Source organism: Brassica oleracea, chromosome C9 (genome assembly GCF_000695525.1).
Source record: "Brassica oleracea var. oleracea cultivar TO1000 chromosome C9, BOL, whole genome shotgun sequence".
Taxonomy (NCBI): Eukaryota; Viridiplantae; Streptophyta; class Magnoliopsida; order Brassicales; family Brassicaceae; genus Brassica; species Brassica oleracea.
In genome coordinates, this window is record NC_027756.1 from 46638132 (window position 1) to 46652921 (window position 14790).

General features: G+C 37.7%; 2 pseudogenes; both read left to right on the top strand.

Annotated features, from left to right (window-relative positions):
* LOC106315183 overlaps positions 1-7013 on the top strand; it is a 44194-nt pseudogene extending 37181 nt beyond the window's left edge.
* A 3122-nt stretch (positions 7014-10135) lies between these two features.
* Positions 10136-13824, top strand: LOC106315184 (annotated as a pseudogene).
* The last annotated feature ends 966 nt before the right edge of the window (positions 13825-14790 follow it).

A 14790-nucleotide genomic window follows, 5' to 3' on the forward strand; every position in this document is an offset into this window, starting at 1 on the left:
AGCAGTCATTCTCATTGTCCTCTTGTTCCTTCTCCAAACTGCAACCATCGTAACTCCCACTGTAATTTTCGTCTCTGGACTCAACTACTGAAGCTTCTGCTTCTGCTTCTAAGCTAAAGCTCAAAGTTTTTTTACTCTTCTCTCTTGCTCAGTTCTCCGTAATTTTCACACATAGACATAGTTGTTCGATTTTCTTCAGGCTTAGAAAACCTTGCAATTGTTACCAAAAAGTTAACATTACCTCAACTTTTAAGTAACAATAACTCGGCTATCACGTATTTAATTAACCCAACCATGTCGTATTTAATAACACTCCAACAAAATATCTCAGTCATTATGAAATTAAAACTCAGCCATAATTGAAGAGTACCCTTTTTACAAAAATCAGTCGTAATTAAAAGACAACAACCCACCATAATGTAAAATATAAACCAGCCATAATAATGTCACAGCAAAGAACATAAAAAGATAAAAGATTCTGATAGAATACATCTTCACCACTCCCTTGTGTCCATAATCACGCTCATCGGTTCAAACTCACGGAAGAAGAGCCCCAGCTCTTTGATCCAGAAACAGCGGTTACACATTTTGTCACCCTTACTGTTTTCAATGTACCACAAGACCCAATCTCGCTCCATAACAGGAACACATTGGCAACTATATAACGAAGGAAAAACGATTGAAATGAACTCGTCCCTCTTTGCCAGAAACTCTTCACTGTGCGACAAACCCCATGCCCATTTTAGAGATCGAACTAGTTTCCCGATCCTGACACCTGATTCCCTCGTAAAACGAGCAAAATACTCCTCATCACCCCAAAATATTTTCTAGTCATTGCGTATGTATACACAGCACGCTCATATCCTTCATCCGCTGCAAGCTTCATGAAAGCAAGTCCCCCTTCCTGAAGGTTAAATGTGAAGAAAAACTGTACACCCTTCATATAAAGTGTGCTTGGATTTCTCTCTGCGTAGCAAGTTTTAAACAACTCAGGACGCATATTGAGTCTCCTGGGAACTGATAACACATCGTAAAAATGGTTTACCCTGCTCCGCTCTGCTAACGCCTTCATCGTCTTGCACGATGCTCTTAGGCCATAGAAATCTGTGAAGGAGTTACCGGCCACACGTTCAACCACTAACGCCTGAATCTCTTCAGGCAATTCAAGTATCGGGAAATAATCCATTAATGTAACGTTCATATAATTAAGCAATGATATTTGACATAACTCACCCATGTTGGTTAATATAACATCGACGCCTTCGTATAAATCAAGACGGTAATACTTTATTATTTAACTCATAATATAACTCAGCCATTACTCAGCCGTTAATATTTTGGGTTTTATCATGGCCCATCGAGATTTAGGATTGATACTTTGGGACGGCTGAGTGTGGAAAATACGGCTCAGAACTAATATCGAGGCTTTTATAACATCGAGACGATACTTTAGTATTTAAAAACTGATTTAACATTCACGGTAATCCTTTTTTATAATATTAAACGCCTTATAATAATGGGACGTTTCGTCTTTCTTGATTTGACGGCTCAGAACTAATATCGAGGCCATTTATAACATGGAGACAATTATCACGAGGAGTTAAAAAAGTTAAATAAGGCAAAAATTAACGATAACTCAGTCGTAATACGAAAACATTAAAATCCATACCTCAGCCGTTATACTAATCAAGAAAACCCAGAATAATCGTAACATGTTTATATAACTCAGTCGTAATGTAAAACATTAAAACCCAAAACCCAGGCGTAATACAAAACATTAAAACCCAATTCTTTCATCGTCTCTCTTGCTCTGTCATTCCGATTCATTTCGTCATCCTTGTTCTTTGTAAACTGGTAGAGTGTCGTTCGTTGAATACATATCTGTTGTTGCGAATTCAATCTGTTGTTCTCAATTCATTCAATCTATAATCATCGAGTACAGACTTTGCGAATTCTTCATGTTTTGTTTTCTCATTAAATGCAGAACTCTACACTCTCTACTGTCGGCATTGAATACATATCTGTTTTTCTTAATACAGTTACCATAAACAATAATTACCGGATCCATAAGATCTCGGAGAAAGATGAAGAATAAGATGAAGAAGATAGATATATAGATAGATAAAGAAGATGAAGAAAAAAGATGAACAGACAGACACACGTAGTTGTAAAGTAGTTCGTTAGCAATGACAAGGCAAATCCGAGTTGATGACATGGCAGATGACATGGAAAATCGGTTAATCAGCTGACAAACAAATATATAACTCAGCCTCCGTAAATCAGCTCTCATTTACAATGTAAGTCAGCCGAACCATGGAAATATTTCAGTAATTAATCTTTTGATTCTTAATCAGCTGTAATTAGGATGAAAAACGATAAATCAGCCGTATCGTCACATAGGTCAGCCGTCAAACGAATGATATTCTAGTAATTAATCTTTCGCTAATAAGTCAGCCGTAGCCGAGCTGAGTTTACTGTTAATTCATCCTATTACGGCCGACTAATCATAAACTCAGCCGTAACAACATCACATTAGTCAGCCGTAAATTATATAACTCAGCCAGTCGATATTCATTAACTCAGCCGGGGAAACATAACTCAGTCGTCTCTTAGTTACAACTCAGCCAAATTTTCCAGAAAACAAACCGCCGATGTATAAGTCAGCCGTAACCTTTGTCTGTAAGTCAACCTTTATCTCATAAATCAGCCATATTTTTGTAATTCAGTCGTACCGTCCGGCTGACTTATGTTCTTAAGTCAGCATTTTCCTCTTAACTCAGCCGCGTTTGTTTATTCAGCCGACATGTAGATATAAATCAGCCGTAACGACGTATGTAGCGAATTACGGCTGGCTTAATGAAAACACAAAACATAATTCCTACGTGGCGCCGGGTTTTTGCTTATGTGGCAGCGAAAAGTAATGGCATTCCTGTAAATATGTTTTTTTCATAACGTAAAAAAAGGGCACGCTTGGTATTTAAAAAATGCCAGTAATAAAAAAAAAGATCTGTATGGTTCTTGTCAATTGTCCTAAAATTTTGTATATTTAAATAAATTTTGTATATTAGGCATTACTAATACGAAAAATGCAATAATCCATATAATTTATCAGCTCACGTAACTATGAACTTAAAACAACGAAGCTTAAATTGAATAACTTTAGAGGACGAAATAGTCCAACCACGGATGTTTTTTTGGTAAAAAGGCTTTCATATTAAATGCATAAGTAATACAAGTATGAGTTTTCACTAATAATTTTTAGAAAGTTTTCAACAAGAAAAGGGTTAAACCCTAGTGAATGATCCACTTATGAACCATAAACAGCAAGAAATTTGAAGATACTAATCAGTGAATGTGGTTCCCTCGGCCACCTCGACCACGTTTACCTCTTCCACCAACCTTCGTCCGTCCCATTTCTTGAATCTTTTAAGTAGGTTTTATTGGTCTTCCTCCTCTAGTTAAGTAACCAGAAGTCTCTCCAACCACATCAAACCAGTCTCATTCCCATATGACACCGGAGACTCTAGTTCCATGTGAACTTGTTGAGGGTTTTGAGCGAGAGAATTGAAAGCACCAATTGGTTGCTCAATTTCAGAAGCGCTAGAGCCTTCCAAAATGATAATTTGTGATGGAATTTTTTCCATAATCTGTGACTGAAATGGCGCAGGCACTATCTTTTGTTGAGCAAAGGCCAGGATGTACCTCATGCGAATGTGTGGGTGAGCTTGCAAGGAAAACCTCGGACTGTGTAGTGACTTGAAACTCTGTAGGAGTCTCTCGTACTTGGTGGGAGGAGGGAGACTGCGATTCTGGTTCTAAACAACATGTGTACTCGTAGTGTTTTGCAACACTTTTACTATGTCCACAACTGGGATCTCTTCATTAATAACCTGAGTTTCTTTGGCAGCCTGAGCTTCAAGAGGCTTAGGAGGAAGTAAACATCTCTTCTCCTTATGGCCAAGTGCTCCGCATCTTCCACAAGCACTAGGAATCCAAGCATACTCCACATCTACGAAGAAGATATTGCCTTGCTTATCATCAAGTGCAATGAGTTTTGAGAACGGTTTATCTAACTCAACCTCAACTAATATTTTATCTTCTCCCATCTTTGTTGGATCTAATCGATGCATGTGTGTAAGCATTGGCTCTCCCAAGCCTGAAGCTATATGACTGATGCCCAAACTAGAGAAGCATGAATCCGATATACTCTTAAGTGTCACCCATACGTAGTGTAGAAATCTCAGGGGTTTTTAGAGAATTTACGGGACTCCAAGGGGCCACAAAAAGGAGACAGTCATCGACATGCCACACACCCCGTTGAACAACCCATTTGCGAGTATTTTCATGAGGGATATGGAATAAAAACGACGACTCTCCTAATTTACGGCAAGAAATCTTACATTCCCGTCCCCATAACCTATTCAAGACAGCATGAATAAGACCACCAGGCGGACTAGAGCACATATGGAATTGTCCTATTATGTATTCCTCGTTATTCTCTGGTCCTAACTTAAGAACCTTAGAAGGAATAGTCACCTGAGGAGTACCATCCAGTCGATAGATTGGTTCAGCCGCACGATAGAGATTTCTCGATGATTGACTCATCCGTGCAGCCCATGGAAACCGAAGGCTTCCATCATCCTTGAGAGCCGGAGGTAGAATTTTTTCTACAGGCAGTTGAGGCGCTGCTTGAACTGGAAACAACTTCCCCTTCTTTTGCTTCTGACCATTTTTAATTGTTTCACCAAGCGAAGGCCAGAAAGAAGCAATTTGGCTTTTTACCGCTTCAGGAATACCGAGCCTTGGAGTGGCTGGTTCAGAAGGAGTATGTGGGGGCGTGAAGCGTAGTGGCTTTGACCAAGCACCTATGGAACGGACAAGGGCGGTATATTCAGCATCGGTGTTATCTTTTTAAGAAATCACATCGACAACGGAATCTGCAGATGGTAATGTTCCCTCGGCAGCTTCCTTGAGCTCGTTGGTGAGAGAACCAGAAGGAAGATGAGACTTGGTGGTTGCAACAGCTAATACTTCAGGGGGTTGAATGACGGTGGCTAGAGGAGGAGGGATGGTGGAAGCAGAAGCAGGAGGAGTGGCGGTGGTTTCAGTAGCAAGAGGGAGTACGGCCGTGGTATCAGTAGCAGGAGGAGGAGTGGTAGAAGAAGTCGGTGGAACATCAGACTCTGTTTCTTTCACCAAAGAAGGTGGAATAGCAGGAATGATGGGTTTCGGACCTGCTGACCAGCGTCCTAGATATGGCCATCGAGGGTCTGGGTTAGGAGTTTGTTGCAGGGCAGCTTCGCCTTCAGCGGCTACACCGGAGGACTTTGGTTCGATAATCGGAAAGGGAGGTTCTTGCGGATTCCCATTGTTAGAATCCATCAGAGAACGAGAGAGAGGACTATGCAGAAGAGGATAGGTGACTCTTGTGTGCGAAGAGACCCAGCAGCGGCGACTCTCGACGGAGAACGACGATGAAACAAGCGGATCTGAGTTTTTAGGTTTTCTCTTTGTGAGTCGTTGGTTGGGGAAATGATAATTTTCTTACAATGAAAATTTTCAACCACGGAGTGAAAAGTACACTCCCACCGATGTTAAGTCAACGGCCATCTACGATATATCTCGATTACCTCAAACTCACACGTTCAGTTGCTTCAGCTCGAAACATAGTTACAGCAAACGTTGACGGACAGTAACATTAACAAAACGTATATGGTATTAGTAGCAGTAGCAGTAGAAGCTGCAGGAGTGTGATAAGTTCACAACTCCGATCTCTCAATAAACTCTCCGTAATCTTTCGTATTGATATCAAACCCAAGGTTTACAAAGATGAACACGATTACAAGATAGAAATAGCTGAATAAGTGAATCTCAGATCATGATCTCATGGGGATCCGTGTCTGAAGATTCAATCACGATCTCATGGCGATCGTGATGAAGGGAGACTCATGGCGTCTGCACTCTCTACAATATTCAGCATAATGAACTCGTAATCAGAAGAATACGTTATATAGAAGAGAAAAGCTTCAACGGCAAAACCTCCAATAGAGACCGAGTCTTTGCCTCTCCATGCCACGTCACTCATAGTCAATGGCTCGGAAAGGTCTATCATATGGAACCTATCAGAGTGCTGTGCAGCCAGACCGAGAGATTTAACAACGTCCGAGCCTTCTTTGTAGCTGAGATCCCTGATTCCATCACACGGTTGCTCATTCCTCTCTCTTCTTTGGGCGAGGAGGTTGACTCGAATCTTGAGCTTCAGGAGAAAATCGTCACGACATTGGTCAACATCTCGTATATTGAGGAGAGCAGAACAGTAATGGCTCAAAACCCTCTTGTGATCCCACAACTTACAAAGTCTTTGAAGCAGGGGACTGATGACACAAGAAGGATCTCTGCACTGACTTTAGGGTCACTTTCACTCGTTGATTCTAACAAGATCATCATAGGGAACTCAGAGACACTCAGGGCTATGATAGATGTTATCAAAGAGGGTGATCTCTCAGCCACCAAGGAAGCCTATTATGCTCTTTACCAACTCGATTACGTATTGGAGAACAGGGAAAAGGCGGTTTCAGAAGGTGTGATTCCAGCTCTGACCAATATGATCAAATCAGGAAATAATAAGAATCTGATGTTATCTGTTTTGACAACGTTGTCCTTTCACAACGGGGTGCTTGAAGAAAAGGATGATATAGGGTTTATCGATGATCTGTTCCGTATCCTGAGGAATCCAAGTTCTTCAAGGACTTGCGAGGTGGCTTTAGCGATGGTCGCTCGCGTGTGCTGCTTGAGAAGCACCGGTGACAGAAACAGAGAAAAGTTGTAGACTGAAAGTGAAAGTGGCAGAGGACGAAGAGAATAAATATGGGACCTTTACGAAGCTTGCAATGCAAGGATTAGGTGGTGTGGCGACAGGCGCTGAAATGATTTTAAAGTGGCTCAAGGACTCGGTACTTGATGGTGAAGAGACACAAAGGGAATATGGAACCACCAAAATAAGGTTTCGTTGATACCTAAAAGAGAAATTCCCTAGGATAGATCTAAAAAAAAGTTTTTGTCACAAATATAGCGCTTAAAGATCAAAATAACCAAAATATTTTATGAAAGGGTATATTTTTATGGTTTAGAATTTAGGGTTTAGGGTTTATGATTTAGGGTTTAGGGTTTAGAGTTAAGGACTGGAGTTTTGGGGGGCATGATTTCAAATTTTAAAAACTTAAAAAATATTAAAATTTTCAAAATATAAAAGGTTTATTTTGGTCATTTTACTTTTTGAGATCTATTTTTGTGACACAAAACTTAAAAAGGTCTATTTGAGATAATTGTCTTACATAAAATATAGTTGCTTTTGATACATATATACTGATCCAAATTTTGATTGTGAATATATGATATAAAGAAAAGTTGTATAGGTTTCTGATAATGAAAAAAATTCCTAAAGAGCTAAAGAGGGTCTGAGTGTTGCTACTCTTGATTCATGTTTCATGTCTTTAAATACGAGTGAATTGGAAAATAATATTTTTATAATAATATTTGGAGCTAAATATAAAAAAAAGGATTGGATATTTTTTAAAGATTAATGTTTTCATGAACATTGTTTGTAAAGTATTTATTGAAAGAAAAGGGCAAAAATATGAACCCTTCTAAACATTGAAGATTATTAGGATTGTAGATGTCATTAACGTTTTCGTCACAAGTCACAAGTTGTTTTGTGAGGTTTTGGGCGCATACTTGCCATCATTATGGGTTTAAGGGGAATCCGCACGTTCTTAGGTAATATATCAAGAGAAGCCAAAAGTTTGGTTATGTTAGCTAACTCAGTCAAGAACCTGAATGAACTGGTTGTTGTTCTTGACATGGACTACTGCTCGAAAATGGTCTTTGCCAACCCAGTATCTTCTTGGAATCTCTCAGTCAGCCTTCTCAAAATGGTCACTGTTGAGAAGCTTGCCAGGAGTTTCTTCAAATCTTGGACTTCTCTCTGTCAGAAACAGAAATAGAAGTTCCTATAACAATCGTGGAAATGTCTGGCAGCACTAGACATTTTGGGCTGCAAGAACCTCAAGATATGGGAAAAGACTCCGCCAGAAATCTTCTAGAAAATTTTTAGGAAGTCTAGAATTTCAGAAAGTCTTATATTGCATTAAATGTAGAAGACTTTTGAATAGATGTTCCTAAAAATCTTCCACATTTGTCTTAGATCTGAAAAACATGAATATCCAAAACCATTCAAATGGTTTCAAAACATTAAAAAACTTCAAAAATAAAGTAAAAACTTAAACTAAAAGAATTTTCACTTTAAGTAACAATAGGTTACCAAATAAAAAAATATGATTTATAGATCTACCTTTAAAGGAGTGGAAGATTAGAATCATGTAATGAAAAACCTGCAAAAAAAAAACCAGTGAGAAAACATGAAATAACTATAAATTGATATAAAATTTGGTGTTTTTAAGTTCAAAGAGATCATAGAGAGGTTAGAGGGTTTTAGAATGAGAAACATTACATTTTTTTGTTATAGTCATTTGAGAGAAAGAGAGAGAATGTGTAAATTTTCTTTATAAATAGAGACAAAAATTCCAATAAGGTTAAATTTTTTCGATTTAGAAGACTTTCAAGTAACTAAAATATTTTTAGCAGGAAACAAAAATATTTTTTAGCGGAAGTTATAAGACTCTTAGGGAAGTCTTCTAACTGATAAAATACTAATCACCAGAAGATTTCCTGGAAGTCGGCTAGACCCTAAATATAAATCATAAACTCAAATAACTAATTAAATAAAAACAAACACTTTATTAAACTTAAAAAATGTTTAATATACACAAAACTAAACATATATATGTCAAAATTTAATTTTTCAAAAAAAATTTAAGCTTCCAAAATCTAATCCTAAGAATACATGCAATACTACAACATATGTTGTCAAACCTTAAACCAAAGAATATCATGACTCACTACATTCACTTATTTATGTTGAAAACAATTCAATTTTATTGTATTTTAATTTATTTCACTTACAACTGTTTATAATTACATGATTTCAATTTTTTCCAGTCAAAATATTTTTTACAAAATTTATAAATTATTTTTAAAATCTACTATATGAGAAGACTTACAGAACCTCAGAAGACTTACAAAATCTCAGAAGACTTTACGGGGTTATATTCGTAAAAATGAATTATAGTTTTTTTGTTTGGTCACAAGGGGCTGGTTGTAATTTCACTAGTCTTTTGGTTTACTTTTGCATTTGATTTAAGTTTTGGATACTTTTGGGGTTAAAATCAAGTTTTGAGTCATATTTGACAAATTCTCCGAATTTAAATTTGGTTTAAAATATAATATTATTAAATCTCATCAAAAATATATTTAGTGTTAGGAAAATATAAAGATAATTCAATTGTGAATATAAAATAAACAATATAATGATAGGTTCTTACTTATATAAAATATGTATACATATAAATTATAATTTATAATTTTAATGAGATCATATCTTTACATAAAATTTTCTAAAAAGTTATTATTTTATTATTTTATCGATTTGTGTCAAATTTTGAAGTGGCCCAAGTTGAGACCGAAAAAATTATTAATTTATAAGGATTATTAATTTATCGAGTATTAATTTATAAATGTTTTACGGTAGTATTTAAATCTAAGCAAGTGACTCGAGATGATGCACAAACCTATCCAAATGTCGAAACCTTGAACAAGAACATTGTATGCAATCAAAGCTTGTTCCTTTCTGAGAGAGGGCAAAGCTAAAGAAACTAAGGAGGATATCATAATAACATAAGAAAAGGGGGCGGAGCAATTATTAATAAATGGGAAGTTGAAGGATTATAAATTTATTAAAGTCAACATCGTTGAATGTTCCATGAATCTTCTATTAGCTTATAGAAAGTAGCCGTTAGTATCCCATTGATTACTCTCTAATCATTATCGTATATTCTCTGCATATTACATTCTTTGCATTGCTCATACTCTGTATATATAAACAGAGCATCACCACTAAATAAAATACATTCGATTATGTATTCCAATATCTTCCTCTTCACTCGCCTCTTCTTATCTATTGACTATTTGGACTCTCTTATGTGGTTCTGTGTCCACTTGTGTCTTTTTAACTATTTACTCTCTCTTTGCTGAAATCATTTGTGATCCCGTTCTTCAATTTCTTAAGTGCTCTCTCTCTATTCATGGCTTCTTCTTCTTCTCTCACTTGGACGCATAATGTCTTCCCGAGCTTCTGTGGAGGAGACGTGCGCAAAGGTTTTCTTAGTCACTTACTGGTAAAGCTCGAAAGCAAAGGAATCATGCAGTTCATTGATAATAACATTGAGCGAGGGCAGTCTATCGCTCCCGAGCTCGTACAAGCGATCAGAGAATCAAGGGTTGCCATTGTCTTGCTATCCCGTAACTACACTTCCTCAAGCTGGTGGTTGGATGAGTTGGTGGAAATCATGAATTGCAGAGAAAGGAATGAACAAACAGTGATAATTATTTTCTGCGGAGTGGATCCATCTGATGTTAGGAAGCAGACCGGAGCTTTCGGAGAGGCCTTTAACAAAACCTGTGTGGGAAGAACAGAAGGCGTGAAAGAGGCATGGAAGAAAGCTTTGGTGGATGTCGGCAATATAGCTGGTTATCACTCTAGCAGATGGTTCGTTCACTTTCATTTCCACTTGCATATTGAAATCATATATCCCTAATACTTTAAACTCATTGTATGGTCTTGATACTAGCAGCTACTTTTATTGATGACTGTTTTAATAGATTGCTTCTGTTCTTGTTAGGGACATCGAAGCTAAGATGATCGACGAAATTGCCGTAGATGTTATGAAAGTGTTAAGGTTTACACCATCAAAAGATTTTGATGACTTTGTTGGCGTGGAAGCTCGTATCGCGGAGATAAAGTTGTTGAGCCAACAATCAGATGATGACGTTAAGATCTTAGGGATCGTGGATCCTGCTGGGATTGGTAAGACGAGCACAGCCATAGTTTTATAAAACCAATTGTCTCGTGATTTTCAGTTCAACACATTTATTGAGGATATCAGAGGAGGTAATGAGATGCCTTCTCTCGGTGGCTCCGATTATTACAAATGTCAGTTGGCTTATCAGAAAGAGTTACTGTCTCGGATTTTCGACCAAAAGGATATTAAGGTTGATCACTTGGGAATTGTTAAACAAAATCTGAGAGACAAAAGAGTGCATTGTTCTTGATGAAGTAGATTTCTTGTTGAAACTGGAGGCAATGGCAGACAAGCCTGATTGGTTTGGTCCCGGAAGTGTTATTATCATTACAACCGAGGATAGAAATCTTTTCAAGCAACAAGACACCAAATGTATTTACATATGAAACTTCCAAATGAAGTTGAGGCAATGCAGATCTTATGCCAATATGCTTTGGTTCAAAAGTCTCTAGATTATGGTCCTGAGACGAGAACTGCCAGAGCTTTTCCCAACCAATTCTCTCTTGATATCAGAGGAAGTATTGAGATGTCTTCTATCCAGGGCTCCAAGGCATTTGAGATCTTCTGCCAATATGCTTTTGATCAAAAGTCTCTAGATTATGGTCCGGAGATGAGAACTGTCAGACCTTTCTGCAGCCAATTATATCTTGATATCAGAAAAAGTATTGAGATGTCTTCTTTCCCTGGCTCCGATTATATATTTCAGTTCGATTATCTGTATGATTTTTATGAGCTTGCTCGGGAAGTTAGTAAACTTGCTGGTTGTCTTCCTCTAGGCCTGAGAGTCTTGGGATCGTATCTACGAGGAAAGTCCAGGGACGAGTGGGGAAATGCAATACCAAGGCTCAAGTCTAGCCTTGACAAAGGAATTGAATCAATTCTAATGTTTGGCTACAACGACTTACGTGATGATAAAGATAGAACTCTTTTTCTGTACATTGCATGTTTCTTTGTTGGTTTCGAGGCTGATCGCGTTAAACGTTGTCTTGAAGATTGTGATCTGTGTTGAAATGAAGAAGATAATATAACCAGAGGAAAGGAGTTAGTTTAAGATCAGCAGAGAGTTCATCAAGAGATGCCAATGATCCATTGTTGAAGTTGAATCATGGACAGTCAAATCGTGGACACTTGACCATGGACAATAAATAGTGGACGGCTGAACTGTGGACAGCTGAATCCAAAGTTTCCAATCATGTTTAAGCTTAAGTAAACTAAGTTTGGATGCAAAGGTTTATTTCTGATCAGAATTGGACAAGAAGAAGTCACATGGGAGCTTGGAGAATCAACCAGACTTGTCACTATCCAACCATGAAGAATGCACCTTACTCATGTCACTTTCACTCAAGCAGACTGTGACATCCTCTCTTTTGTCCCTTTCTCCTCATCTGGTTGTGCCTCTCTTTGTCCATATCCTCTTGGCTCTTCCAATTCCCCATTATATTAGTTGTTTAGTTTTTTCCTGATTTAACAATTGTTTATTGTAAGTGATTGTCTATTTAAAGATCTTCACCATCTCTTGTAACATTAATCAATATACAAGTTTCTCTCAGTCTAAATTTGTGGCTCACTCTTTCTACCTTGTGTCTAAACAATATTCACAATGTAGAGAATTAAGCATTAAAGTTAGAGGCTGCCTTAACTCTTTCTCTCTTAAGGCAACCTAATAATTGTAAAACTCACTCTAAACTCTTTTTTATCTCTACTTAAACTCTAGCTTACTGATTCTGAATCCCATTCATCTTAAGTGATCAAACTCTAAAGTGTTGTGTTACTTCTCAAGGATTAGATTCAAACTTGAGATTCTCTGTCTTATATAATCAGTTTACTGTCTAGGAATTTTGGTTATATTTATATTTTATGTGAGGATTCAATCACAAGTTGGTTGTCTCTGATCTTGAATGGTGAGTTCTCATTGTGTGGTTGAAAGGGATCCAGTTACAAGTTAACTGAATACTCTCTTGACATGAGACAAACACTCGTAAATTCCAACAATCTAGATGTCAACCATGGGCTTCATAACTTAGAGCAGAAAAGCCTCATATCCATCGACACAGAATACGGTCCATACGAATACATTAAGATGCACACATTACTGCAACAAATGCGGAGAGATATTGTCAAGAAAAAGACGAAGGAAATTGGAAAGCGACAGTTCTTGATGGATCCAAGGATATTTCTGAATTACTTGAAGATGAAGATACTGTAAGTTTCTTTGTTTACATCTCGATCTAGTCTTCTGTCTCCTTGGTTTTCTTAAGCTGAGGTTAACTTCTTTTTGAATAATCTATACTAGGGTACTGGAAAAGTTATAGGCATAAAGCTAGAAGCAAGGAGAGAGGTTATCCAAATAAGAAAAAGTGCCTTCAAAGGGATGAAGAATCTCCAGCTTCTAAAACTCGACTCTGAGAACGTACGGTGGGAATACTATCCGTTGTCTTCCCGACAAACTCAGATATCTACCGTCCGTTGACATGTTTGCCTTCCAAGTTCTATTGCAAGTTTCTTGTCGAACTTATCATGATACACAGCCAACTTGAGAAGCTTTGGGATGGAATCAAGGTAAAAATAGTTAGCACTTCTTTTTTTTGTATTGTATTGCGTGTAAAGCACGATTAGTCATTTCTCTAAAGTTTACCTCTTTTTTTTTGTATAGCCTCTCCAGCGCCTCTGGCGGATGGTTTTGAGGGAGTCTGTGTACCTGAAAGAGATTCCAGACCTCACAAATGCAACGAGTCTTGAGGAACTGGATCTCCATGAGTGCATACATTTGTTAGAGCTCACAAGCACTATTGGCAATGCCACTAAGCTTAAAAGGTGCATACTTAGCAGCAGGGGCGGACCCAGGTAATGTGAGGGTGTGGCACGTGCCACACTATATTTTTTTTTTAAAGATTTTTGTTCAAAATTTAGATAAATACCCTTATTTTATATGGTTATTACATTATGTGCCCCATGTAAAATATTTATATATCCTTACATTTAGTCTTTCTTTCATTATGTGCCCCATGTTTTATAATTTGCTGGGTCCGCCCCCTGCTTAGCAGATGCTTTGGTTTGAAGGAGCTCCCCTCTTCTATGGGTAGATTAATCAATCTGGAGGAATTAGATCTCCTTGAGTGCACGGGTTTGAAAGAACTCAGTGGTGTTAAAACACGTTTACAAAATGATGGTCGGTGATCACGGCTTGGACGGTGGCCGTAAATGGAAATGAGTTTTGTCAACTCTTGTAGGCACCTACCAATCCTTATAATCTCTATAAATACCAAGCCATGCCATCACTTCACATTCATCCCAAAATCAAAATCACAAAGAGAAGTGAAGAAGAAGAAGAACGTGAGAGAAGAAAAGAAAAATTTAATTTCTTACGGGTATTTGGGATCGGGTTGAGAGAAAATTATTTAGAGAGTTTGGGTACCTTGTCCATGGTTTTTACCATTTGGGGTTTTCCACGTTAAATCCAGTGTTCCATTTTTTACACTATTTCTCAAATTATTAGCTGCGACCTTGCTCTATCCGGTTCAGTGTTACAACAAGTGGTATCAGAGCATAGGTTCTGGAAGAAGCAATGGCTGCAAAATTTGAGATCGGAAAATTCAACGGCAGTAACTTTGTGCTGTGGAAGTTAAAGATGAAAGCTATTTTGAGAAAAGATGGTTGTTTAGCGGCCATTAGTGCAAGACCGGCTACATACATAGATGATGATAAATGGAACGAGATGGATGAGAATGATATGGCAAATCTTCATCTTGCCCTTGCAGATGGAGTGTTGTCAAGCATAGAGGAGAAGAAGACTGCAAAGGAGATATGGGATCAC